Raw genomic sequence first — 27,663 nt, 5'->3', positions numbered from 1 at the left:
AGCCATGGAGCCCAGGGGGTTGTCGAACCCTGTCTGCGACAGTGCGACGCCAGCTCGCACATGGCCACTGGCGCCGATGCCCTCAGCGATGGCCTGCTGAGACTGGGCAATGGCCTGCAGAGACTGGGCCATGGCCTGCAGAGAGTGGGCTGTGGCCTGCTGAGACTGGGCCATGGCCTGCTGAGACTGGGCCATGGCCTGCTGAGACTGGGCTATGGCGTGCTGAGACTGGGCTATGGCGTTGTGCGCCTCTGCCATCTGGCGCTGGCACTGGCTCATGGCCTCCTGTGAGAGGGCAGCCATTTCCTGGGCCACAGACGCCGCCTGCACGGAAGGCCCCAGGCCTCGCAAACCGTTCCCCATGTCTGACACCGTCGCACCCATTGCCTCCACCGCGGACGCCACCCGTGCGGTGTCAGCCTGGGTGGCACGCATGACCGGGACCACTCCCAGCTCCTGGACGCGGGTGGACTCCTCCACCTGCGACCGCAGCTGCCGCAAGCCGGCCGTCACCCTATTCGCTCGTCTCCGTGTCGGTGGTTGCATCGGATCTATGTGTGGGTGTGGTAACTGCAGGAACCCGGGATCCATCTGGGCGGCAGATGTTCGCTTGGCCTGGGCTGCCCTCCGACCGCCCGGTCCCTCTGCTGCTCCTACCTCCACCTGCTGTACCGGGACGGCTGTGTTGTGCGCACCAGTGAGTGTACCAGACGCCTCATCACTAAAGTGCCCAACCGTGGTGAGTGTTTCTGCGATGGTGGAGGGTGTTGGTGTCAGCAGTGGCGTTGTGTCGTGCTCTTCGTCCCACTCTGAGTCCATGGCACTTTGGGGTGGGGGTTCGTCTCCACCCATCCACTCTGAGTCACTGTCCGGTATTTCGTCTTCCCGGGTAGGGGTGTCCTGGGTAGCGCTGTCCCGGGTAGTGCTGTCCCGGGTAGTGCTGTCCCGGGTAGTGCTGTCCCGGGTAGTGCTGTCCCGGGTAGGGGTGTCCTGGGTAGTGGTGTCCCGGGTAGGGGTGTCCTGGATAGTGGTGTCCTGGGTAGTGGTGTCCTGGCTCGGATGTGACGGGGGCCTGTGGCTGCCCCCCTCATCGCTGGGTGGTCGCTTCCGCACGTGACGGGGGTGTCGTCTCCCTGTTGCTCCAGGTCTCTCCGTCTCCCGTGGTGTGCGAGGGGCATCCTGCGGGCGTCGCATGCTGGAGGGTGCGGGTCTCTCCGTCTCCCGTGGTCTCCGAGGGGCATCCTGCGGGCGTCGCATGCTGGAGGGTGCGGGTCTCTCCGTCTCCCGTGGTCTCCGAGGGGCATCCTGCGGGCGGTCTGCATCTGCGGGGATGGGTGCCTGGACGTTTGGTCCTGCGATACACAATGAAGCATGCATGGTTAGACATCAGGCAGTGATCAGGTGATACAGGCGAGGGGGATATAGGGGAGGGGGGATATGGGGACGGGCTGTTGGTGGCTCACTTGCTCGTGGGGCCCCGACCTCTGCATCAGCAACCTCCCGGTCCTCAGGTCCGCCAGCCAGTTCCAGGGCCCTTTCCTCGTGTACGGTCAGTGGCCTCTCATCAGCGGGCCCTCCTCCAGTCCTCACATGCTCCCTATTGTTGTGTGCGCGCTTCTCCTGGGGGGGGGGGGTGGTGGCAGGGGTAAAAGGCAACAGTGTTAGGCAGGTATATGAATGCACGCCATCGGTTGCACGTGCATTGCATAGGTTAAGGTTAGGGCTGGATTCACTTGGGGATATGGGGGATATGGGGGAGGGGGGGATATGGGGGAGGGGGGATATGGAAGAGGGGGGATATGGGGGAGGGGGGAATATGGGGGATATGAGGGATGGGGGATATGGGGGAGGGGGGATATGGGGGAGGGAGATATGGGGGAGGGGGGATATGGGGAGGGGGGATATGGGGGAGGGGGAGATATGGGGAATATGGGGGAGGGGGGATATGGGGGAGGGGGGATATGCGGGATATGGGGGAGGGGGGATATGGGGGAGGGGGATATGGGGGAGGGGGGAATATGGGGGAGGGGTGATATGGGGGAGGGGGGCATATGGGGGATATGGGGGAGGGGGGAATATGGGGGAGGGGGGGATATGGGGGAGGGGGGATATGGGGGAGGGGGGAATATGGGGGATATGGGGGATGGGGGATATGGGGGAGGGAGGGATATGGGGGAGGGGGGGATATGGGGGAGGGGGGATTTGGGGGAGGGGGATATGGGGGAGGCTCACCCTGCCTGCTCTGACGAGGTCGTTCACCTTCTTGTGGCACTGGGTGCCTGTCCGTGGTGTTAGGGCCACAGCGGTGACGGCCTCTGCCACCTCCCTCCACAGACGCCGGCTGTGGCGTGGGGCAACTCTGCGGCCGTGCCCGGGATACAGGGCGTCCCTCCTCTGCTCCACCGCATCCAGGAGCGCCTCCACATCGCGTGACTCGAACCTCGGGGCTGAGCGACGGCCAGCCATCAAGTCGGGTGTTGCGGTCGGCTGTTCCGGTCGGGTGGGGGGGAGCTGCGCGGCCTTATGAGCCGTCACGCCGTGCAGCGTGTATGACGCTGCACAGCGTGAACCACTGCGCAAGCGCGGATCCCGTTACGTCGCTGCTAGCCCATTTCGGGCCGCAGAATATCGGCCCATTTTTATGACGTGACGCAAGTGGGATTTGCGCCGTTTTTTGCGCCGATCGGCGGAGTTTCCGCCGATAACGGAGAATTTCGCCCGTGGTGTCGAAAATGTATGAGTCATGGGGGTCACATTCCATGTGCGAATATGGAGAGCGGGTTTCAGCAAGTTGCGTCCGCTTGGAGTGAGGCATGGGCCACAAAGGAAAAAATAATCTTGGTCTCGGGGTCCGTGTTACGTATTATGCTTTGCAACAGAAGTTTCTTGTCGCTCTCGGGGTTCCTGTTCCCCATTATAAAGGAACTCCGTTGTGACACAATTCAGCAAACAAAACAGGCACAGAACTTTTGATTTCCTGATTTTCTTGGCTGAGTGACTTAGCTGGCCATTAGAGAAACCTTCTAATTGTACTAACACCCATTTTATTCGTTCATTCTGAGACACTGCTGGGCAGGGTCGGATTTATTATCTGCCCGTCCCTAGTTGCCTGAAGAGGGTGGCGGTTGAGTTGCTGAACATACCTACATCCACCTAACGCTTAGAGGCGGCGGTAAGAGAAAACCTGCACTTCACACATCTCCGAACAGGCAGTGTTGCACTGCCCAGTCCTCATTATCACTGGATTTGGCTCATTAAACAACATGTAAGCTCCATGTTCCACAGTGATGCACAACTGTGATAATGTTCAAAGATCTTTGTTACTCATAATCACTATATGTCAGTGAAGAAGATGCATCGCGAGAGGACTCCAGCATATTTAAAATAGCTTATAATCAACTGTTGTCCAACAACAGCAATGGTATCCAAAAATGAGCGTGAGAATTATCCAGTGAATACTTGGGCTTCAAAAGTCCACGTGTGAATCTTCGGTTTAGACCTCTGGAAGGCATACTCGTTAAGTTTCTCTTAGGGAGTATCATAGAATTTACAGTGCAGAAGAAGGCCATTCGGCCCATCGAGTCTGCACCGGCCCGTGAAAAGAGCACCCTACTTAAGCCCACAGCCTCCACCCTATCCCCATAACCCAGTAACCCGATCTAACCTTTTTGGACACGAAGGAGCAATTTAGCATGGCCAATCCACCTAATCTGCACATCTTTGGTCTTGAGTTTGTGGAGCTCGCTTACCCAGAGAATGGTGGAGGCGAGGTTATTGAATATTTTTAAGGCTGGATTGATTGACAAGAGCCGGTCGGGGGTAGGAAGGAGTTACTGCCACAACTAGATCAGCCACGATCGTCTTTGAATGGCAGAGCAAGCTCAAGGGGCCGAATGGCCTATTCCTGCTCCTGTTATAACCCTTACGAGGCCTGCAGGGATACACTGTTCAATCTCCCGTGGGACTCGTGGAATACGAACTTTCTCGCTGATGGGTGGAGGCCCGCCCAGCTGGAGCTTGTTACCTCGCTCTGTAAAAGCCAAGTTTGCCAAGTGTTATTTAAACATTTCAACAAGTTTAGACTAATAAGCTGTAGCTAGTACCACATCAGTGAGAGCATGGTTTTATTTCATGTGGCTCAGTATTGGTTGACCAAAGCCGTACTACTTCAGCTAAATACTCTCCAGATTGATCTGCCCTTCATATTGATTGTGTGATGAATGTACAAATTGATATATATTATATTTCAGATTTGTGGCAGGTATGTTAGTTAAGAAACTTGGACAAAAATACATACAGACAGTGAGTCTACTAAAGATGTAATTAAAGGGTCATAAAAAGTGAGGTAATTATTGTTTCAAGTATTTACTTGGTTATAGACAAAGGGCTAATGGGATGTTGTTATGATTGCCCGAGATTCCCTGGAGAATAGATCATTTAAGGGGGATTGTATTTAGTCCTAGCTAAGCAGGCCTAGGATCTTAGTGGGATACAGGTGATGTAGTTAATGGGAGGAGCCAGGTCTGTCTGTAATTCTGCAGTATGTTTGTTGAACATCAGTTTTGTCAAATGCTGTTAGGTTGAGCAGAAGTGTATTGGATTTGCACTTGAAAGGAACTGTCACCTGGGGCGTCATTCTCCGACCCCCCCGCCGGGTCGGAGAATGGCCATTGGCCGCCGTGAATCCCGCCCCCGCCGAAGTCTCCGGTACCGGAGATTGGACGGGGGTGGGAATCGGGCCGCGCCGGTTGGCGAGACCCCCCGCTCAGTTCTCCGGCCCGGATGGGCCGAAGTCCCGCCCAGAAATTGCCTGTCCCGCCGGCGTAAATTAAACCTGGTATTTACCGGCGGGACCAGGCGGCGTGGGCGGGCTCCGGGGTCCTGGGGGGGGGGGCGCGGGGTGATCTGACCCCGGGGGGTGCCCCCACGGTGGCCTGGCCCGCGATTCGGGCCCACCGATCCTCGGGCGGGCCTGTGCCGTGGGGGCACTCTTTCCCTTCCGCCTCCGCCACGGCCTCCACCGTGGCGGAGGCGGAAGTGACTCTCCCCACTGCGCATGCGCGGGAAACTGTCAGGGCCGCTGACGCTCCCGCGCATGCGCCGCATTCCCGCGCCAGCTGGCGGGGCAACAAACGCCATTTCCGCCAGCTGGCGGGGCGGAAATCCCTCCGGCGTCGGCCTAGCCCCTCAATGTTGGGGCTCGGCCCCCAAAGATGCGGAGCATTCTGCACCTTTGGGCCGGCGCGATGCCCGTCTGATTGGTGCCGATTTGGGCGCCAGTCGGCGGACATCGCGCCGTTGGGGGAGAATTTCGCCCCAGATGTCTGTGCACAGCTAAGAAAATAACCTGTTTTGTTAACTTTATTTATAAGTAGCATTTGAACTGAATTGGGTTGCTCAAATGGAATTAGCGACAGGTATAGTATATTCAAGTTTTTTTTCCTTTTGTTTAAGAATAGTTCAACTGATAATTGTAAAGCTATTTCTTTGATGTTAATGTAATTAATTCTGTGTTTAAATTAAAGTTTGTTTTAACATAAAAGATACCTTAACATAATAGAAACCTATCATACTAGAATTTAAATTTCAGATTGAGCGAGAGAAGACCGAGGACCATACTAGAGTTTTAGCGTTGGGCAGAGGTAATTATACAGACCTGAGGAAAGAGTGGGCCCAAGTAGACAGGGCACAAATAATTGAGGGTCGGACAGTTGAGGAACAATGGCGGATGTTCAGGGAGATATTGAATACATCCAATTAAAGTACATTCCTGAGAGAAAGAGGAATTGTAAAAGGGAGAAAAACGTTCCATGGCTAAACAAGAAAGTAAAGGAAGACATCAAGGCAAAAAACTGGGGCATAACATCCTGCAAAGGCTAGTGGTAAGCTGGAGGATTGGGAGAGCTTCAAGGTTCAGCAAATGGCTTCTAAAAATAAAATCAAAAGAGCTAAGATGTTTTACGAAAGGAAACTAACATAAGCACTGATACCAAAAGCTTCTATAAGTATATAAAGAGGAAGAGAATAGCTGAAGTAAATGTTGGCCCTTTAGAGAACGATACCAGTGAGGTAATAATGGGGAACACAGAGGTGGCGGAGGCACTAAACTAATATTTTGCCTCTACCTTCACGGCATAGGATAATATTTTGCAAAAACTAGTTAATGCAGAGTAACTTGGTGCAATAACCATCATTAGGGAGAAGGTATTGAATAAACTAAGGGGTTAACGGCAGATAAGTCTCTGGAGCCTAATGGCTTGCACCATAGGATATTAAGGGAGGTGCAGTGGAGATAGTGGATGCATTGGTTATGATGGGCGTGATCCAAAGGCCACACTTCGCCCGAAATGCAGATCGCCGCGGCGTGGCCAAAAAAGCTGGGAGACCCCGCTCCCGGGATCTACCCGGCTCGCAACACTTCACGAGATCTAACGCAATTTCGCGTGACGTTGCGATGTAAAATGGCATCCTGATCTCTCACGAAACTGCGGATGAAAGGGCTGACGTATGCAGAGCGATTAAACAGAGCAATTGGGATTATACTCGGAGTTTAGAAGGATGAGAGGGGATCTGATCGAGGTGTATAAAATACTAAAAGTGATTGATAAAGTAAATGGAGACCACATGTTCCCCCTCATGGGACAATCTAGAACAAAGGTCACAGGTATAGGTTGAGAGGCGGTCGATTTAAAACTGAGATGAGGAGGAACTACTTCTCGCAGAGGGTGGTGAATTTGTGGAACTCGCTGCCCCATAGTGCGGTGGAATCAGCGTCATCAAATGGTTTCAAGAAGGAGATAGATGTATTTCTGATTTTTAAAATGGGTTAAAGGGATATGGGGAATGTGCAGGGAGGTGGTTTTGAGACCAGGAAGAGATCAGCCATGATCTGATTGAATGGTGGAGCAGGCTCGAAGGGCTGAATTGCCCACTGCTGCTCCTAATGCCTATGTTCCTATGTATTGGTCAGAGACATCACCCCTGGGTGAAGCATCCTTTCCTCAGTTTTACAAAGTAAAAGAAAATCGTTTAGGGTTCTTGCCCAGTATCCTTACAAATGTTGGGGCCTGATCCGGTATCTTAACAATCGGTTGATGATGACAGCAGGCTTCAAGAACTGCAAAGATTGTCTTGGATCCTTTAGGACAGCATGGTAGCATTGTGGATAGCACAATTGCTTCACAGCTCCAGGGTCCCAGGTTCAATTCCCGGCTTGGGTCACTGTCTGTGTGGAGTCTGCACGTTCTCCCTGTGTGTGCGTGGGTTTCCTCTGGGTGCTCCGGTTTCCTCCCACAGTCCAAAGATGTGCGGGTTAGGTGGATGGGCCGAGCTAAATTGCCCCTTAGTGTCCAAAAGCTTAGGTTGGGTTACTGGGTTACGGGGATGGGGTGGAAGTGTGGGTCCAGGTACGGTACTCCTTCCTAGGCTCAGTGCAGACTCGATGGGCTGAATGGCCTCCTTCTGCACTGTAGGGATTCTATGATTTTACGGTCAGTGGTGGCAGCAAACTTTCCATTTCCTTTGAGAATTATCGAATGACTCATCCTTTTACAGATGGTGAAAGCTCATGCGATGACAGTTTTGATAGGAAACGAGGCACGATCCCTATGGGCCTGATAAACCTTCAATAACTGCAAAACGTGGGCTGTAGGAAAGGGCAGAGAGATCAAGCATGATCATGTCACTTGTGGTAGATGGAACGCTGCTCGAATGTTCTGTTCCGGAACTCCAAGTCGATGATAGAACCGGGATGGATTTGAAACTAGCTAATTGTGTTTTCAATGCGTTAAAGCAGCACTCATATTCTGAACAATGTCACAGTGCCGGGATTCATGAAAAGAAAGAACTTCTGACCAAGCTATAGACTCAAAACCCTGTTGACTGAGGTACAAAATGGTGAATGTTGGGGTCTTGGAAAGCATCAATGGCTGCATCACCACAGGCAAAGCGTGTGAGATCTTCCACACCAATGGAGGAAGTGCGGAAGACAAAATTGTTCCCGCAGAATGTGCAATCACTTAATGAGTTCAGAAACCATGTTAAGTACATCAAAGACGATTATAGGTTCAGAGACCACTTTAGCCATTTCCACCCTCGCAAAATCATTCACTTGTAGGCTGGGAAGGAGGTTGAAGGATTCCTACCATTCGGTTACTAGTAGCACTTTGCGATTACTGGAACTCAGCAGAAATTTAAGTTAAAACTTCTCAGGTGCCAATAAGAATTGTTTTATTTGTCTTCCATTGATTACAATTTGAAAGTCATTTAAAAGGCATTTCGTAGACAATTTGAAGCTTTTAAAAGAATTACAGACATTATCTTCTTGCTTAGGCAAACAGCTCAACAATTACTTTTAAAAGTCAAAGTCTGAAAATGAAATATGAAAAAGAGAAAGAGAGAGAGAGAGAGATAATCTAAAACTAATCTTAAACTAAACTCCAACATAACTAAAACACCAAAAACACACAAAAAACACACTCACTCAATATGGCGGGCCGAAACCGCTTCAGTTATACCCTTTCATATCTGTCTTAAGTCATCTAATCACACCCCAATATAATACTAATTGGTTTGGGTTAGACTCTTAAACACATTTGATTTAACGGCAAGCCGTCCATCTTCAATGTGCAACATTAGTTTTAATTGTTTCATGTCTGAATACTTGTGCATGTTATGGAATGCGATTCTGTGCTATTATCTTTACCAGCTTAAACTGGTCTTCTGCTGACTTAGCTGTTATCTGCATTGTGAACAATGGTGCCTTCATATTACTGTGGCATTGCTATGGTGTAGCTCTGTCCTTGATCTGACAGCACAAGTATAGTGTCAAACTGTCTTGCAACTGTGCTGTTTTAATCTATGATGGAATTATGCTGTTTCATGCTGTTTTGTGTCTCTGTATGTTCAGAGATGACCTGAGGTTATAAGCGAATTTAAAATGGGTATTTAAAACTGGGGCTTAATATTTATGCTTAAACAGCTATCTTTTACCTATATTAGTTGTATTAGAAATACCTGGCTTCTACAGAGGTACACAACTTACTTGATCAGAATTCAGGATTCTTCAATTCCCTGTCCAGAGATGGTTATAATTTCTCCCCGTAACTGCGTGGGTTTCCTCCGAGTGCTCCGGTTTTCTCCCACAGTCCAAAGATGTGCAGGTTAGGTGGATGGGCCGAGCTAAATTGCCCCTGAGTGTCCAAAAGCTTAGGTAGGGTTACGGGGATGGGATGGAAGTGTGGGTCCAGGTACGGTACTCCTTCCTAGGCTCATGGCAGATATATGGGCTGAATGGCCTCCTTCTGCACTGTAGGGATTCTATGATTTTACGGTCATTTCAGCCAGAAATAGCAACCTCCCAACGAGCAGGCTCCAGTCGAATAGGAATTGTCGCCCAAACTCTGAATGTTTATTGAGTCAGCAGAAAAGGCAATTGGGCCTGATTGAGCACGGTCCCAGCGTTAAAGCTGCATTGTCTATCATAAACGGGATTTTTGTAATACTTTTTTTAAAGAGAAAAGTGAAGAATGCAAACTCCAACTGTGCAGTAAACATTTGCACGACAAGAGAAAATCATAACCAAAAAACAAGTGGTCATTATGTGGCTAATTGAAACCATCACATTGTACAGAAACTCTTTGTCTGATCCGCATTGAAACAAGTTGAACTCGGCCGTTAGGACACCATGTTTTTTAAATTCACCATAAAAGTTTTGCAAGATCTTGGAACGGGTTCACAAACAAGAGATGGCCTCCCGGAATAATGGGCTCTGATCTTGGATGAGGAGCAAGAAGTCAACCGTTTGTTGCTGTACAAGTCATTTAGCTCCGGAGATAAATTCTCAAACTCGAGGAGGACTATGAAGTAACCTAATTTTTTTGTTTTGTTTTTCTAGTTGGTAACTAAAATGTACTGCTCACACTTGTGTGTCCTTGCGGTGTGATCGTTGTGAATGCAAAATGTGTTCCTTAGCGAAATAGAATCAAAAGCCCCCTGTGTTGACTCTTCATGCACACCATTTTCTGGGTTTATAAATTCACGAGGGACTAAGGAGCCCAAGGTTTTCCTGGTGGGATCAGCTGAGATGGGGAGGAAGGAACCTCGTGCGGGGCTTACACCCCGGCTTGGATCAGTTGGGCTGAATGGTCTTGAGCCTGTGTTGAAATTGGAAAGCAGCATTCTGCTCCAACACGCGAAAGGAATAATGAGGAAGGGGCCTTCCATGTTTTCCGGCCTTTTATTGATTTGGGGGATCACTCATTCGCGTGGCAGATTCGGAATGCTCAAACGTTTCCTCAGTTACAAAAGAACTTCAGCGGCGACAATGAAGGTTGAGCACCATCATGTGGCCAAGTAATATATATCCCTGGTACTTTTTCTAAAAGAAATTCAGCTGAGAGATGGGGAGAGTAAAGTTGGTGGAATTTAATACATGGCAGAAAAGGACACTCATTGGATTTTGGAGCTCGCAAAATCCAAAGTATTTCCAAACTGCTCTCTCCAATCCGACCATAATTCAAAGCCTATTTTATGGGCATGTGCATGCATCGTTGAAGGTGATTGGACATACTGTGAGAGTAGTTAGCAATGCATATGGGATCTTGGGCTTCAGAAATAGCAATGTTGGACTGGATCTTCACGTCTTCATCAATGGCGGCATGGAGGTGAGGGGATTTTATAAATGGTAGGTGGGACCTGATTCTGGGATTCTTACTGCCATTCCTCTCTTGTGGGATTGTTACGGCCCTGGGATAAGCCTGCAGATAACCAGCCCGCACTCAGCAATCACGCCCTTGTCAACTCCTTTGTGGGGACCTGAAATTCAGACTCCTGCAATTTTGATGCATGTGGCCGGCTTTTGCAGGAGACATGATTCATGACTTCTAAGAGCAATCATGTACCACAGTGGCCGGGGGGGGGGGGCCTGGTCTGGAGTCAGGAAGCTTTTGACAGATAAGTTAAAAAGTGACTTACTTTCAGATGGGGTATGATAATTTAATTGAGTGATTCATGATTGGGCTTTATTTTTAAAAAGCAAAGGACCATTAAATTGACAGGCACTGTGAAAGTGTTCAAATGCATTGGAGTATTTTCTTCAGTGGAGAAAATGCTCCTATGCACTCTGCAGCATGGAGAATCAAATATTAATGCATTTGGGGACCTGTGATTTTCATATTAATTTGACGTCTCGACAAATGCTGAGCCTTTGAAGCAATATATGTTATTATCCACTAGGTAGAGAATCAATAGATTCACTTATAACACCGGCAAGTCTTTGAAAATCCCTTTGAAGAAAGTTTCCCTTCTTACAAGCTCATAAAACTGACAAAAACAGTCATTCATACTCCCACTGAGGAAAGATTCAATCTTTTAATACACACTTCTTCATATTGTCCAACTAACCGAACTGGCATTGACAAAACACTTTAAAGAAAGATAAACCTTATTACAAGCTGATAAAATGCCACTGAAACAAAGCTAAAAGATCTGTGGACAGCTGACAAAAGCCAAATCCAATAGTGGGCCTTGGATCTTAGCCAGGCACTCATAATGAGAATCTATAATAGATGACCAGCAAACCACCGGGAGCAGTAAAACAGAGTCTGCTATTAGGTCAGGCAGCCTGTTCCAGCAGAGTAAATGCAGGGAAGGTATGTTTTGCCCTACACACACATTGGGAAAACAAATGAGATTGGGTGCAAAAGCTGATTTGCAACTTGCCAGGTAGAATTGTCCACTCAACTAATAGTGGGTGGGTGTAAAACCAACCTTCCAGTCAATCCTGGACGTTCTCCATTCTGGATATTAGGTTAAAATTACACCAGGAAGTAATTTGGACTTATTAGGTTGGCTTCCCGGTGGATTTGTGAAATGTCCGGACTTTTGGCGAAATGTTGTATGGGTCTTCATTGCTTCAGGAAGAAAGGCATTGAAACCGCTTCCCCATATATTGTGCAAATACCATTCCCCATTATCGAAGGGTGAGATGGGTAGGGGGCTGGCTGGCTTATCCAAACGAAGTCCTGCTTTTAGGCCCATCCTTGAATGGGGCTCAGGGAGACCAGAACAAAGGGACAGTGTACATGGGGGAGAGCAAAGTCAGAGAGAAAAATAGGGTGAGCTGCCCAGTAAGGAGCCACATCTCACATTCCACTCTGAACTGGGTGCGTCAATTCAGCTCATTTCAAATAGAACACGAACGGATACAAAATGTTTCAGCACTAAGCCTGGAATGGAGTTCAACTCCTATCAAGGTGAGAGGGCAGTATTCCTAATGCCAGACAGTGCTGGGTCACTCTGAGTGGGGAGTAGAATTGCCATTTTTTTGATCAGGAATCAGTGACCTTTGCGCAATCGAAATTAAGTTTTTCTACGATAGAAAACTGCTTGGACCTCCGAAGGCACTTGGACATGCTGCGCTACTTATCGCCAGATCGATGGCGTGAAAACAGTTCTGAAGATTCAAGTTTTCATAATGTTAGCAGTGTCCCATTGAGGGTGCCCTGCCGTGGGGTGGTGATGATTGCTTTGCATGAGCTCGGTTTGCTGCCGCGATCGCGTGGTCAGGAGAGAGCCAGTGGGACCTTCCGGAGATGTTCATTGGGGTAAATGACCTGAGAACGCTGTGGTGGAAATTGTTGGCTACTTCTATGGTTTCCTTTATCCGACTGCCCGAAGAGCCAGGAAAATGGATTGGAGTTGTTTGCTCGTGTCTGACTGTAATGCTGGCCGTTAACCACAATTGTAAGAGCGTCCCGAGAGAAAGCATCTGCCGGCACAGGGAGGCGATTGCCTTTTCTTCTGCCTCTCGGTACGGTCACGGGCGAAGGAGGCTCGGCCCGATGTGTCTGCTTGGGAGACCTGAGTGAGGGGTCTGCGTGACTTGAGTCCTGTGTCTTGGAAGATGTGTCACAAAGGAAAGTGGGCTGTGCCAGCTGGCAGATAGATTTCAGGTAGTCGTCTTGGGTTTGGGAAAGACTGCAGCCACTGCTGAGACCCCCGTCTTTCGTATACAGAGCATCGTGGTACAGCCCGTCGTGAGTTTCAAAGATCGTGGGCAAGTGGTCCACAGGAATCTGCTGCTGAAACCTCATATCCTAGCAAAGAATCGGGGAGAAGAGAAAAATGTGTTAAACTCTAGACTTCAAACATTAGTGCAACCTACAGTTCTACTTCAGGACACGAGACCGCACCGGGCAGGATTCTCCGGCCACGTCCGCCCGGCGACTGGAGAATCCCACCCGACATCAGTGGATTTCTCCATTGTGGCGTTCTTGCAGCGGGCGTAGTGGAGGAATCCAGCCCATAATCGTTCCGGTGCAGAAGGAGACCATTCGGCCCATCGAGTCTGCACTGGCTCGCTGAAAGAGCATTCTGCCTAATCCCACTCCCTTGCCGTCTCCCCGTAACCTTGCACATTCTCTCTTTCCAGATAGCAATCCAATTCCCTTTTGAATACCTCGTTCCAGCCTGCCTCCACTGCTCTCTTGGGAAATTTGACCCAGACACCAGTTATTATTATTATCAATCACCCTCTGGGTGAAAAGGTTTCCCCCCGCATCACTTCTCCTCTTGCCCATTATTTGAATCCGTGCCCTGATGTACTCTTGGGTGGGAACAGTGGGCGGGATTCTCCGCAATCGGCGCGATGTCCGCCGACCGGCGCCAAAAACAGCGCGAATCAGTCCGGCATCGCGCCGCCCCAAAGGTGCGGAATTCTCCGCATCTTGAGGGGCCGAGCCCTCACCTTGAGGGTCTAGGCCCGCGCCAGAGTGATTTCCGCCCCGCCGGGTGGCGGGAAAGGCATTTGGTGCCCCGCCAGCTGGTGCGGAAATGACTTTGCCATGCGGCACATGCGCAGGAGCGTCAGTGGCCACACATGGCATCCCCGCGCATGCGCAGTGGAGGGGGTCTCTTCCTTCCTTCCGCCTTCGCCATGGTCTCCACTATGGCGGAGGCAGAAGGAAAAGAGTTCCCCCACGGCACAGGCCTGCCCGCGGATCGGTGGGCCCCGATCGCGATTCAGTCTTGTGAATCTCTTCTGTACTCTCTCCAAAGCCTTCACATCCTTCCTCAAATGTGGCCCAGAACCGGACGCAGTTCTCCAAATGAGGCAAACGTACAAAAGTCTATTTTACTATGAAGCCACACGAGCCCCCCGCCAATTTAAATGTTATTTCCATTTCAGAATCCCCTCAAGAAATCAGTCCTTGAGTTAAATCAGTTCTGTCTGGCAGGATCTTGTCACTGTGGTACTTGTAATGAAATGAATATTATGTCTATGTATTTACATTGTGAATTTATCATCTGTCCTATGTTTCCATGTGTGGAATGATCTGTCTGGACTGTACGCAGAACAATACTTTTCACTGTACCTCGGTACACGTGACAATAAATCTAAATCTAAATGTTAGAGTTTTAAAAGATGACCGCAACATTGAAAATCTGAAATCAAAACAGAAATGGGGCAGCACGGTGGGGCAGTGGTTAGCACTGCTGCTTGACGGTGCCGAGGTCCCAGCTTCGATCACACCTCTGGGTCACTGTCCGTGTGGAGTTTGCACATTCTCCCCGTGTCTGCGTGGGTTCCGCCCCCACAACCCAAGGATGTGCAGGGTAGGTGAATTGGCCACGCTAAATTGCCCCTTGATTGGAAAAGAATAATTGGGTACTCTAAATTTATAAAACAACAACAGAAATCAAAATAGGAGATTTGTTAACGTCTGTAATGTAAAAATGGATGTATATTTCTGTTGTAACCTGCCAGTAGAATCCTAATCTGAAGTCCTATTTCCAGTATTTTAACCTACCCTTCCCTTTTGAATGCTGTGTGACCTGTCACAAAAAGCACCGTATATTTTGTCCTTACCTCCCTCAGCTCCCAATGTGCCAAGTTCAATGAAAAGATGATAAAATCATGGGAGCGTGGTATGTACATACAGCATGTAAATTAGTCCAGTGTCGAGCCTTGACGGTCTACCTGCAAATAAGAATTTTGGGCAATGTCCACCTGGCTCCCGGCATGTGTTGCTGAGCTGTGAGAGATACTGCAGCTTTGAGTTGCCCCATAGAACGGCTCTGTTCTATTTATAGACACAAAAGGCCAAAGCAAGTGGCAAGCTGTGCTGTTCAGCATTTCAAATGTACAGGCATTGCAGCCAAGACATGGATGTGCAGCTCATCCCCATAGCAATGTCATTGGCAAAATCTAAATTGATTAAATAGTTTTATATAATTTCTGCAATATTTTTCTGCAGCCAACGCAATAAAACATCCAGTGCAGAAGGAGGCCATTCCGCACCGACCCACTTAAGCCCTCACTTCCACCCTATCCCCGTAACCTCTCCTAACCTTTTTGGTCACTAAGGGCAATTTAGCATGGCCAATCCACCTAACCTGCACGTCTTTGGACTGTGGGAGGAAACCGGAGCACCCGGAGGAAACCCATGCAGACACGGGGAGAACGTGCAGACTCCGGACAGACAGTGACCCAGCGGGGAATCGAACCTGGGACACTGGCGCTGTGAAGCCACAGTGCTAGCCACTTGTGCTACTGTGCTGCCCAATGTTAAATAAAAACAGCAAATGCTGGGAGTGCATTTCTATTAAGCAATTTCCGATTTATTAAATTCATTAACTTTATTACTACAGTTTAACCTAATCTGTTTTCTCCGCTCTCCCCTGCTATCTCTTTCTTTTTTTGTAGCCCTACTTACTTCACATTATTTAAGTAAGCAGTCTTACAACACCAGGTTAAAGTCCAACAGGTTTGTTTCGATTTCACTAGCTTTCGGAGCGCTGCTCCTTCCTCAGGTGAGGAAGGAGCAGTGCTCCGAAAGCTAGTGTTTGAAACAATCCTGTTGGACTTTAACCTGGTGTTGTAAGACTTTTTACTGTGCTCACCCCAGTCAAACGCCAGCAGCTCCACATCACATTATTTAAAGCTAACATGGATCAACATAACTTTGTTGTCCTTGGTCTCCGAGGAAGAATGTCCAGGATTTAAAGGGCCACTCCAGAGATAAGTAATCAATCCAGGCTGACACTCCAGGGCAATACTGGGGGAGGGCTGCACTGTCAGAGATGTGAGCCTTCACACTGAGCCCTGGAATGGTGGACAGGAAGCGCTTGTATATGCCATCATTTATGCTAAGGACAAACGAGGCATCATTCACACGTGCTTGAAGTCAACATTGGTCTTTTTGCAAATGGAAATTAGGGCTCTAACACGTGGTTGAGATCGCTACCCCAACACCGATTTTGCCCCAACGCAGCCAGAATATTTGTGGGCTGCATTGTTGGAAACCAGCCCAACTAAATGCCAACCAAGCAAGAATGTGCATGAAAGTGGCTTTTGGAAGTTCGGGAAATCATCGGATTTCCTTTTACAAGACCATCAGCAACATCAATTTCCTGATGCAGCGCCCCCTCCCCTCGGCTCAGCCGGGTCAGCAGTTGCTGCTCAGGGCAGCCTCTGGCGGGAGAACTTGGGCGAGCGGCGTTCAGTGCGGGTCCCCACAAGAGAACCCAGACAGAACGGCGCTCCTGGGGGTCTCCCAGGGGATCGGAGACCCCCAGGTGCTTACCCTAAAGGGCAGGGTGGCACCCAGCACTGCCAGTGCCAGCTGGGCACCTTGGCACCCCCGGCCTGGAGCCCTGGCAGTGCCATCAGGTTGCCCGAGTGGCAGGCTGGCGCTGCTGGGGTGTCAGGCTGGCAATCTTCCTGCGCTGTGAATTGGGCCTGGGGGTGCCCTGTATGGGTGCAGGGGGTGCGGGGTAACCTGAGGACCCCTCTACCAGTGAGTTGGGGCTTGGGGGGAGGGGGGGGCCTGGTGTCAGGGTTTTGAAAGAAATGGCGTCCCGATTTCTCCCGGCACTGAGGCGCTCCGGCAGGGTAGGGTTGCTCAGTACAGAGAACTGGAGTAAGTGCGGCCTCGGCCACACATTCCCCGCTGAGGTTTTATTAAAAAATGGGCAGCCTCCGCCCCAGTGACCATATATGCCACACAGACCTTTAACGGTGGGGCACAGTTAGGGGATCATCCATCGGAGGGGTTGGGGGGGAGGGGGTTCTTGTGAGGTAACATTTCAGGATGGAGGAAAAGAGGATTTCTGGGATATTGGGAAGGGGAGGCTCTATTCCCATTCTCTCTAGTGGAAGAGAATGGGAATAGAGAATGGGGAGGCTCAGAGAAGGGAAGGGGCGGTGGAATGTAGGCCAAAGGCAGTTGCCTAGGCTGCAATTGTTCAGCTTCTCTTTGTCTACTCTAGGGTTGCCATGCACGTGCAGCTTATTATGCTACAGGTGCTGGTATGAAACCAGGAGCAAAAATACTCAACTAAGGGGACTCGGCCTTTTTATGAGGTAGATGCAGGAACATTTGGAGTCATCATGTGATCCAGTTTCTCATGATTGGGTGACATGAGAAGGCTCCTCTGCAGAGAGAGAGCTGACTGGTGGTGATTTAACCCGAGGGTCGCCACACCTCAGGCGAGGGCCAAGGTTTAGAAGGTGGGACCTTCATGAATAACCCTCGGCCAGTAAGGGAATTGTTAGCATCGCTGTGTGGGCAGCACAGTGGTTAGCACGGCTGCCTCACAGCTCCAGGTACCCAGGTTCAAATCCGGCCTCAGGTGACCGTGTGGAGTTTGCACTTTCTCCCCGTCGACATGGGTTTCCTCTGGGTGCTCCGGTTTCATCCCACAATCCAAATATATGCAGGTTAGGTAGATTGACCATGCTACATTGCCCCTTGGTGTCCAAAAGGTAAGGTGGGGTTACGGGGAAAGGGTGGGGGAGTGGGCTTAAGTAGGGTGCTCTTTTCAAGGGCCGGTGTGGACTCGATGGGCCGAATGGCCTCCTTCTGCACTGTGGGGATTTTATTCCATTCCAAGCCAGCCGTCTAGCCAACTGAGCAAACCTCTACTCAGTACAGAGTGAGAAGATCATCACTGCACAGCAACTGCGAACAAGGACAGTGAGCATTGCTCTCTTCTCTCAGATCAGCCACCTGAGCTGGTCACTGGTGTCTTCGACCGCACTTTCCAAATCCCCGACCTCTACCATCAAGAGGGACAAGGGAAGGAGATACACAAGAGCAAAGTACCCCTCCAAATAATCCCGTAACTAGGGAAATATATCCTTGCCCTAAAGGGAGTGCAACGAAGACTCATTGGATTGGCCTTGAGTGGAGAGAGATTTCCCAATGAGAAAAGATTGAGTAGATAAGGCCTCAATTGCCTCTTAGTTTAGGAGAATGAGAGTTTATTTAATGGAACTAATTGTATAACATTTTTAGTATCTTCACAAAGTGGGTGCTGGGGGAAATGTTTCCCCTGGCTGGGGAATCCAGAACTAGCGGTCACAGTTTCAGAATAAGAGGTCGGTCATTTTGAACTGAGGTGAGACATTCCTTCACCTAAAGGCTTGTGAATTTTTGGAATTCACTGTCCCAAACTGTGGTTGCTCAGTGCTTGAACGTATTCAAGATTTGGGGATACAAAGGGACTTAAGGGTGATGGTGTGGGAGGGCGGAGCTGAGGTAGAAGATCACCTGTGATCTTGTTGAATGGTAGAACAGACTCGAAGGGCAGAATGGGTTACTCTTGTTCCTGTTTCTTACAATCTTATCATTGCTCATGATCCCTGGTTTTCTACTTTTGCAGTGTTTTGTTATTTGTAACTTGTTACACTAACTTATAACTTGCAGCGGGATAGAAGAATTGTGGTGACTAGAACCCCTACCGTGAACAAGAAGGCCGCTCCGTCTATCGGGCCTACACTGATCTCTGAAGGAGCATCCTACCTAGGCCCACTCCCCTGCCCTGTCCCCATCTAACCTGCACCTCTTTAGAAAATAAGGGGTAATTTTAGCACTGCCAAGCCACCTAACCTGCACATCTTTGGACTGTGGGAGGAAACCGGAGCACCCGGAGGAAACCCACGCAGACACGGGGAGAAAGCGCCAAATCCACACAGACCACTCTGAGCCGGCACTGCTAACCACCGTGCCACCCCACATGTCTGTTTTACTTCTGGTGAATAACTGCATCTTCCGTTTCCTTTTCATCTCTCTTGTTCACCTGTCCCTTCAGCCATAGCAAAGGATGACTACAGGTTGAGATACTTTTGAGATTTCCCCAGGACTGACAGATCTTTTGTTCCCTGTTATGACCACTCCCCTTTAATTGACCCGATCTCTCTCACTGTGCTTCCCTCCAGTATTCCACTTCCGACGCTCACATCCTTGTGATTCTGCACTGAAACCTTGGAATTGGGCTAACTATCAAAACGTTGGGTGGCAACGTCTAGCTTCTATTTTGTTTGGTCCAGTCGCCAACTTTTGAGACTGTATAGAAAACCTAGATCGTAACCAGCTGGCTACGGAGGAGTCTTATCATCTGTCAAATGAAGCCAATTGTGGCGTGCACTTTCCTGCTTGTTAAAACAGTTACTTCACATCTTTTCAAATTATTCTATCTGAATAGTTTGCAGTTAGGAATGTATCAGATTTTATTGAGAAAGATGGTTCACGACGAATGCTTCACACACATTTCCTGCTGAAAACCTAGCGGGATAAATAACTAGCGATTTTATTCGGCTCATACGCCTGATAGATTACTGATAAGTATGCATGGTCGACATAATTAGGAAGTAAATATGCTAAGCAGCTTACATGAGCTGTAATCTCATTTGTTTGCATGGAACGCAATTTGCATTGTGTCCTTTTGCTTTCCCTATCTCCCCCTCCTTTCTCTCCTCATTTTCTGGTGCCTGTTATATGGTTGAGATGTTGGGTTACTTGCTGCCTTTGTCACTGCATGGCTTAAGGAAGAAGGAACGTTTGCAGTGTGCTTCCCATTTCAGCCCCTCCAAGACTGGCCATGTGAGGAATTTGGAAAGTTGAGACCTTGTTACCAGCGGGTGCGAGTGCACCTCTTCGTTTTTTAACTAGAGGGCGGGGAGTGTACCTCAACTACCGCAGACGTTTTGAAGTGAACCTTCAGCATTCTTAAAGGCGGCATGGTGGCACAGCGGTTAGCACTACTGCCTCACAGCGCCAGAGACCCCAGTTCAATTCCGTCCTTGGGTGCTGGGATAACAGAAGGTGGCATCATGGTAGGAACCCCACCATTTTGAATAGCCCTCTATTTCCTGTCACGGTAAAATCAACCACGAAAACTACTGAAGATGAATCCTTGGGTAAACGCCTTGCATTCTGATTGAAGCTAATTTTTGTTTTTGTTAATAAAAATGCCACATGTTAAGTTACATTTCTGAAGCAGAACTAGCCGTGTCTTAATATATAAGGAAATTATGAATCTTCCAGAAATGGGAAACCAAGATGAAAACCTGATGACTAATAACGTGTTGCAAAAGGTTCAGGGCTAAGGCATTGGGTCGTTCCTCTCCCATGTGTCTATCTCGGCAGTGCAGAAATATCTCAAATTTCCCTCTCACTCGATTCGGATTTGGTACATCGGGGCCGGCATATCAACGGGAGTTTGACGTGTGAGGTATAACTAGACGTCAAACAATTAATGAGGTGTAACGGTGCACCACCTTCTCAGCCACAGGCACAACAATTAGAGCTGGCTCCTGTCCAGCGCTGAGTTCAGAATCTCACTGTCAGGCCCGGAATTCTCCGGCCGTTGGGAATCTCTTTTCCCACCAGCAGCGCACCCCCGCCTGCGGTTTTCCCGGAAATCCCATTGATAAGCAGCGGGAAGAGAGAATCGCGGCTGTGGCATCGGAAAATCCCACCTGGAGTCTCTGAGCCGGGCCTCTGATTTTATTATATGAAAAGTTTGCATTAGAATGACCATTAGGAATGCTTTTAATTAGGGGCAGCACGGTGGCGCAGTGATTAGCACTGCTGCCTCACGGCACCGAGGTCCCAAGTTCGATCCCGGTTCTGGGTTACTGTCCATGTGGAGTTTGCACATTCTCCCCGTGTTTGCGTGGGTTTCACCCCCACAACCCAAAGGTGTGGGTTCTCTCCGTGTCTGCGTGGGTTTCCTCCGGGTGCTCCGGTTTCCTCCCACAGTCCAAAGATGTGCAGGTTAGGTGGATTGGCCATGATAAATTGCCCTTGGTGTTCAAAAAGGTTAGGAGGGGTTATTGGGTTACAGGGATAGGGTGGAAGTGAGGGCTTAAGTGGGTCGGTGCAGACTCGATGGGCCGAATGACCTCCTTCTGCACTGTATGTTCTATGTGCGGGGTAGGTGGATTTGCCATGCTAAATTGCCCCTTAATTGGAAAAAATGAATTGGGTACTCTAAGTTTATTTTAAAAAAGAAAAAAAGGACTCTTTTAATTGTAAAGATAACAAGCTACTAATGCAAGGCATGTATACTCAGCAGTTGTGAATGCTTAGCAATCAAAGGAAATGTACAGTCCTGATACTAGCTTAGATTTACTTAGCTCTCAAATCCTTGTTTACATCAGATGTGTTCATTTTGTTTGATCAGTGTCTTCCAGAGATTAATTAGCATTTTCCTTCGTAGACTATAATAATAATAATATAATATAATAATCGATAACTAACGTTTCCTGAAACTGAAGTGAGTTCAGGTAATTACTGCCGACCCACCTCAGAATTATACAGCAAGTGTTATTTATCCATCTGTATGGACCTGCCCATCTTAATAAGCCACCCTGACAGATGGAAGGAAAGGAATACACATCCACAAGAACACGCAATATCAATAAATCGGCTCCATTTCGACAGATTAAGATGCATTTTAAAGTAAAACCTTACCTTTATCAGAGATTAGAAGTTCTGTTACACTCCGGCATGTCTGATGTTTAATTTTGCTTTTATAAAATACTTGATCCTAAATAATAATGTAACTCTTGATTACTGTGCACCCATTCACATAGAGACAAACAGCTTTTGGGGATGCTTCACATTATATTTCTGTAAAGGTGTCTGATCCTATTGGAGCAACAGCATAAAGCTCACTGCAGCTGTGACCTCAGAAGACCCGAGATAAAATGTAGTTGACAAAACCTGGAGTGGATTTAGGTTTCTTTGGCGGAGAAATCTCTCCAGGGTTCCCCCACGGCTCTGGAATTTATGCAGTGTTTCATGGTTAGGTTCATAGATGTTTACAACGCAGAAGGAGGCCATTCGGCCTTTGTGTCCGTGCCAGTCATCAAATATGATCCCGTTTTCCAACGCTTGACCCATAGCCCATCGGTTACGACAACGCAGGTCAAATCTATGTACTTCTTAGAATGTGTCAGCACAGTGGTTAGCTCTGCTGCCTCCCAGCGCCAGGGACCCGGGTTCGATTCCAGCCTTGGGTGTCTGTGTGGCGTTTGCACGTTCTCCCCGTGTGTGTGCGTGGGTTTCCTCCGGGTGCTCCGGTTTCCTCCCACAGTCCAAAGATCTGCAGCTTAGGTGGATTGGCCAGGCTAAATTGGCCCCTGAGTGTCCAAAAGGTTAGGTGGGGTTATGTGGATAGGGCGGGAGGGTGGCCTAGGTAGGGTGCTCTTTCGGACGGTCAGCACAGACTAGATGGGCTGAATGGCCTCCTTCTGCACTGTGGGGATTCTATGAGAGTTTCTGACTCAACCATCCTTTCAGGCAGTGAGTTCGAGACTCCCTTCACCGTTTGGGTGAATAAGTTTCTCCTGTACTCTCCTCTTAGCCTTCTATCTCTTATCCTAAATCTATGCCCCCTGGTTATTGACCCCTCTACTAATGGAATTGTGCCTTCCTATCCACTGTATCTGTGCCCCTCATAATCCTATACACTTCTATTTGGCATGTCTCATGGGCAGACTTCTGTCTCATAAGATGATGGTTTGTGCCTGGTGGTAAACTCTGGGTTCACCATCACCTGGTGTGTCTCACAAGCCCCACTCTGGCACGGCAATCTCTGCCGCGTTTGTTGTAGTGGAAGTCAGTGGGCTGAGAAGGTATATGGCCTCTGTTTTCTCCAGGTCCGCTTCTCGGCCGGCTGAGTTTTTTTGTTTCCGCTCACCTGTTCCGAAGACCCTCCAACCAATCAGCCTCCAGAGATCACGGCCATCGGCAACCATCTCCCAGCTGCCAATCAGATTGACATTGGCAAGCCCCTAGTGTCCGGGTGAAGAGAGTTGGCATGCCTGCCACTTTTGTGCGCTGGCTTGCACACAATGCGATAAGGGAGCTGAATGTGTAAGCTTCTCCCTGACAGTACACACCCTCTCCATCGGCAAGCCCCTCCTCGTGGTGACACACGGAACCTGGATCTCCCGCAGTCCCAGGCTTAAAACATTAGAGGGACGCGGAGGAGGTTTGATCCCCAGTCATACAGTGAGCAGGCCCACCAAACACGCCATGGCATAGGGCCAGAAACCCCCAGCTGTGGGCAAGTAGCTCCACTATCCTGTGGATATTTCAGCTTGTTCTTCTTTGGAGGTGGTAGAGGCGGGCACGATAGCGTCATTTAAGATGTATCTAGACAGATACATGAATGGGCAGGGAGCAGAGGGATACAGATCCTTAGAAAATAGGCGACAGTTTTAGATAGAGGATCTGGATCGGGGCAGGCTTGGAGGGCTGAAGGGCCTGTTCCTGTGCTGTAATTTTTCTTTGTTCTTTGTTCTTCTTTGAGAGCCGAAGGCTAAGGATTAAACCTTGACAAAACTCGAGAGTGGAGCCGAAACTGGACTGCTGCAGAGAGTGGTTCAATTATATAGATTAGGAAGGTTCCATGTTTTATCCAAAGTACGCACAGAGCTAAAATAGTCCCAGCAGTGGGCATCAGTTAGACCTTATTTAGGGAGGAGAAAAGCAGAAGGAGTTTCCTTCTCCTAATCAGTGACATGTGTTGAATGGTGTTGCGTGAGGATAAGGCCATGCTATTTCTATCACGTCCCGTGTGATTAATTGGTGCAATGATCATCACTTGTCAAAACTCACATGTGAATAATGTCGACTTGTGCAATGATCAGAAGCTCTGAAATATATTCCCGCAAGAGTTCAACATATACCAGGGGGAGGTAGGAAGAGAAAGATCTGGTCAAGATAAAATTCCTCCAGGCCAATTTCTCTATTTAATGGATTTCCTGAACGATACCCAAACATTTGTAATTGGATTTAAAACCGTTCCTAAGATAGTTTATAGGACTCTATGCCCTGTTATAGAATTGTTATTATTTATAGGACTCTAAGCCCTGTTCTAGAATTGTTATTATTTATAGGACTCTATGCCCGGTTCTAGAATTGTTCTTGTTTATAGGACTCTATGCCCTGTTCCAGGATTGTTATTGTTTATAGGACTCTATGCCCTGTTCTAGAATTGTTATTATTTATAGGACTCTAAGCCCTGTTCTAGAATTGTTATTATTTATAGGACTCTATGCCCGGTTCTAGAATTGTTCTTGTTTATAGGACTCTATGCCCTGTTCCAGGATTGTTATTGTTTATAGGACTCTATGCCCTGTTCTAGAATTGTTATTGTTCATCGGACTCTATGCCCTGTTCTAGAATTGTAATTGTTTATAGGATTCTATGCCCTGTTCTAGAATTGTAATTGTTTATAGGATTCTATGCCCTGTTCTAGAATTGTTATTGTTTATAGGACTCAATGCCCTGTTCTGGGATTGTTATTGTTTATAGGACTCTATGCCCTGTTCCAGGAGTGTTATTGTTTATAGGACTCTATGCCCTGTTCTAGAATTGTTATTGTTTATTGGACTCAATGCCCTGTTCTAGAATTGTTATTGTTTATTGGACTCAATGCCCTGTTCTGGGATTGTTATTGTTTATAGGACTCTATGCCCTGTTCTAGAATTGTTATTGTTTATTGGACTCAATGCCCTGTTCAAGAACTGTTATTGTTTATAGGACTCTGTGCCCTGTTCTAGAATTGGTATTGTTTATAGGACTCTATGCCCTGTTCTAGAATTGGTATTGTTTATAGGACTCTATGCCCTGTTCTAGAATTGTTATTGTTTATAGGAATCTATGCCCTGTTCTAGAATTGTTATTGTTTATAGGACTCTATGCCCTGTTCTGGGATTCTTAATGTTTATAGGACTCTATGCCCTGTTCTAGAATTGTTATTGTTTATAGGACTCTATGCCCTGTTCTAGAATTGTTATTGTTTATAGGACTCTATGCCCTGTTCTAGAATTGTTATTGTTTATAGGACTCTATGCCCTGTTTTAGAATTGTTATTGTTTATAGGACTCTATGCCCTGTTCTAGAATTGTTATTGTTTATAGGACTCTATGCCCTGTTCTAGAATTGTTATTGTTTATAGGACTCTATGCCCTGTTCTAGAATTGTTATTGTTTATAGGACTCTATGCCCTGTTCTAGAATTGTTATTGTTTATAGGACTCTATGCCCTGTTCTAGAATTGTTATTGTTTATAGGACTCTATGCCCTGTTCTGGGATTGTTATTGTTTATAGGACTCTATGCCCTGTTCTAGAATTGTTATTGTTTATAGGACTCTATGCCCTGTTCTGGGATTGTTATTTCTGTATTGCAAATCAGTAGCCGTCCATCAGGAATTGGGTTAATTAATCAAAGCCAGACACAGTCCATTGATTCCTGCAGTATTTTACTTGCTTTCTGAAGACCCGCTTCTCTTATGTATCTGCTGCACGCATTCAGATGTAATGCTATGGGAATTTTGGTAAAATTGAATTTTTGTTCTGATTTAAATATTAAATTGGATAAAAAGACATTTATGTGATTTTGTCAAAGATGCTGAGTAACAATTCATTCACAATTTGTAGCATTAAAAGATTGTAGGTGTAGAGTTATATTTCGACAAGAGCCGCCTCGATGAGGAGATTTGCAAACCTTCCTTGATAATAATTGTGTTAATCAATATTTAAGGTTTCAGGACACCTTTAAATATCCTTAATTAAAAAGGTGAGGGGTGGGGACAAAATTGCTGCCATTTGATGAAATATGAATGCTGACATTCTGTTCAGCGCGAAGGATGTTGAATCAATTGCGTAATGCACTATTGTGAACTCTTTTAGTACTGAAGAAACCTGAGATTTCTGTTATGGATTTGAGAAGTGTGTCTCCCAATAACTAACCCCCAAAATGAGGGAATACCCTTTTGTCTTTAGTGGACAATATTTTGACTGCACCCTTCAGCCATCCCAAGGAGCGAAGATTGCGCCATACAGGAATCCCCACCGCCCACCCCCCCATTTGGCCCATTGAGTCTGCACTGACCCTCTGAAACAGCACCCTACCCTGGCCCACACCCCCACCCCATGCCCATAAACCAACCTAACCTTTGGACACTAAGGAGCAACTTAGCATGGCCAATCAATCTGATGAAAATCCAGCCCATCATAGTTCATTAATTCTGCAATTTTCACAATGTCTTGATGGAACCTCTACAAGTTAGGAGGAGACCATTGGCCCTGTCGATTCCACGTCGCGGTGGCACAGTGGTTAACACTGCTGCCTCACAGCCCCAGGGACCCGAGTTCAATTCCGGCCTTGAGTGACTGTCTGTGTGGAGTCTGCACGTTCTCCCCGTGTGTGCGTGGGTTTCCTCCGGGTGCTCTAGTTTCCTCCCACAGTCCAAAGATGAGCAGGTCAGGTGGGTTGCTCATGCTAAATTGCCCCTTAGTATCCAATGGTTAGGTGGAGTTTTGGGGAAGGGGCAGGGTGTGGACCTGAGTAGGGTGCTCTTTCAGAGGGTCAGTGTAGACTCAATGGGCCGAATGGCCTTCTTCTGCATTGCACTGCAGATATTCTATGTCGTATGTATTTTCTGTCTGCACTGATCCTTTGAAAGAGCACTCTACCCATGTCCATCCCTGCCCTTTGCCCTGTAACCCCATAACCTAACCTGCACATCTTTGGACACCAAGGAGCAATTTAGCACGGCCAATCCACCTAACCTGTACACCTTTGGACTGTGGGAGGAAACCGGAGCACCCGGAGAAACCAACGCAGACACGAGGCAAACGTACAAACTCCACACAAGACAGTCACCCAAGGCTAGAGTTGAACCTGGGTCCCTGCAGTGAAGCTGCAGTGCTAACCCCTGTGCCACCACAGTTAGACATTGCGTCACCCATTCACTTGGACTGTTCTGTTCACTCAACTCAACAGAACAAACACATGAAGCTCCACTCAGGCAACACACAGGAGCAGCTTGTAAAAAATAGACTCAGAACAACCGACTGTGCAGATTAAAGGACTTAACACGAATCAAGGTACAAGGTCAGTAGACAAAAGCTGCTGAAGCCTGTGTCAAAATCCTGGACAGAGGAATCATGGCATTAACTCTACAACCGATCTGCCCTCAACATTCTGAATTATATCCAAAGAAATTGGTGATGGGGAACGGAGTTGAACATTTCTGAGATCGGTGTGGATTCATTTCATCGTGGCGCAAAAACGTAATTCACGTTTCAGGAATTCAGAACATTAACTACCCGAACCCTTCTCTCACACCTAATCTTAAGGTGAATGGACGGAATATAATAGGAACCATGTGCCTGTATTCCCATTATGTCTCCCAGCAAACATCGATTAAATGCAGCCATGGGGGCTGTTGAGTGGCGAGGCTAGGGTGTTTAAAAGGACTACCTCAGTTCTCTGGCACTGCCATTAGCATTCTTTCCCTGTGGTTTCTGTGGCTATTAGCACTCTGTTCCCTTGGTTTCTGTGGCTATGACTCAT

The 27,663-nt window shown here is 48.0% G+C and overlaps 1 protein-coding gene across 22 annotated transcripts in view; it reads left to right on the top strand.

Annotated features, from left to right (window-relative positions):
• rassf4a (Ras association domain family member 4a) overlaps positions 1-27,663 on the top strand; it is a 327,256-nt gene that overhangs the window by 219,342 nt on the left and 80,251 nt on the right. The window lies entirely within an intron of this gene.

Source organism: Scyliorhinus torazame, chromosome 28 (genome assembly GCF_047496885.1).
Source record: "Scyliorhinus torazame isolate Kashiwa2021f chromosome 28, sScyTor2.1, whole genome shotgun sequence".
Taxonomy (NCBI): domain Eukaryota; kingdom Metazoa; phylum Chordata; class Chondrichthyes; order Carcharhiniformes; family Scyliorhinidae; genus Scyliorhinus; species Scyliorhinus torazame.
The sequence above is the reverse complement of the archived record's forward strand: the minus strand, read 5'-3'. Positions and strand labels throughout refer to the sequence as shown.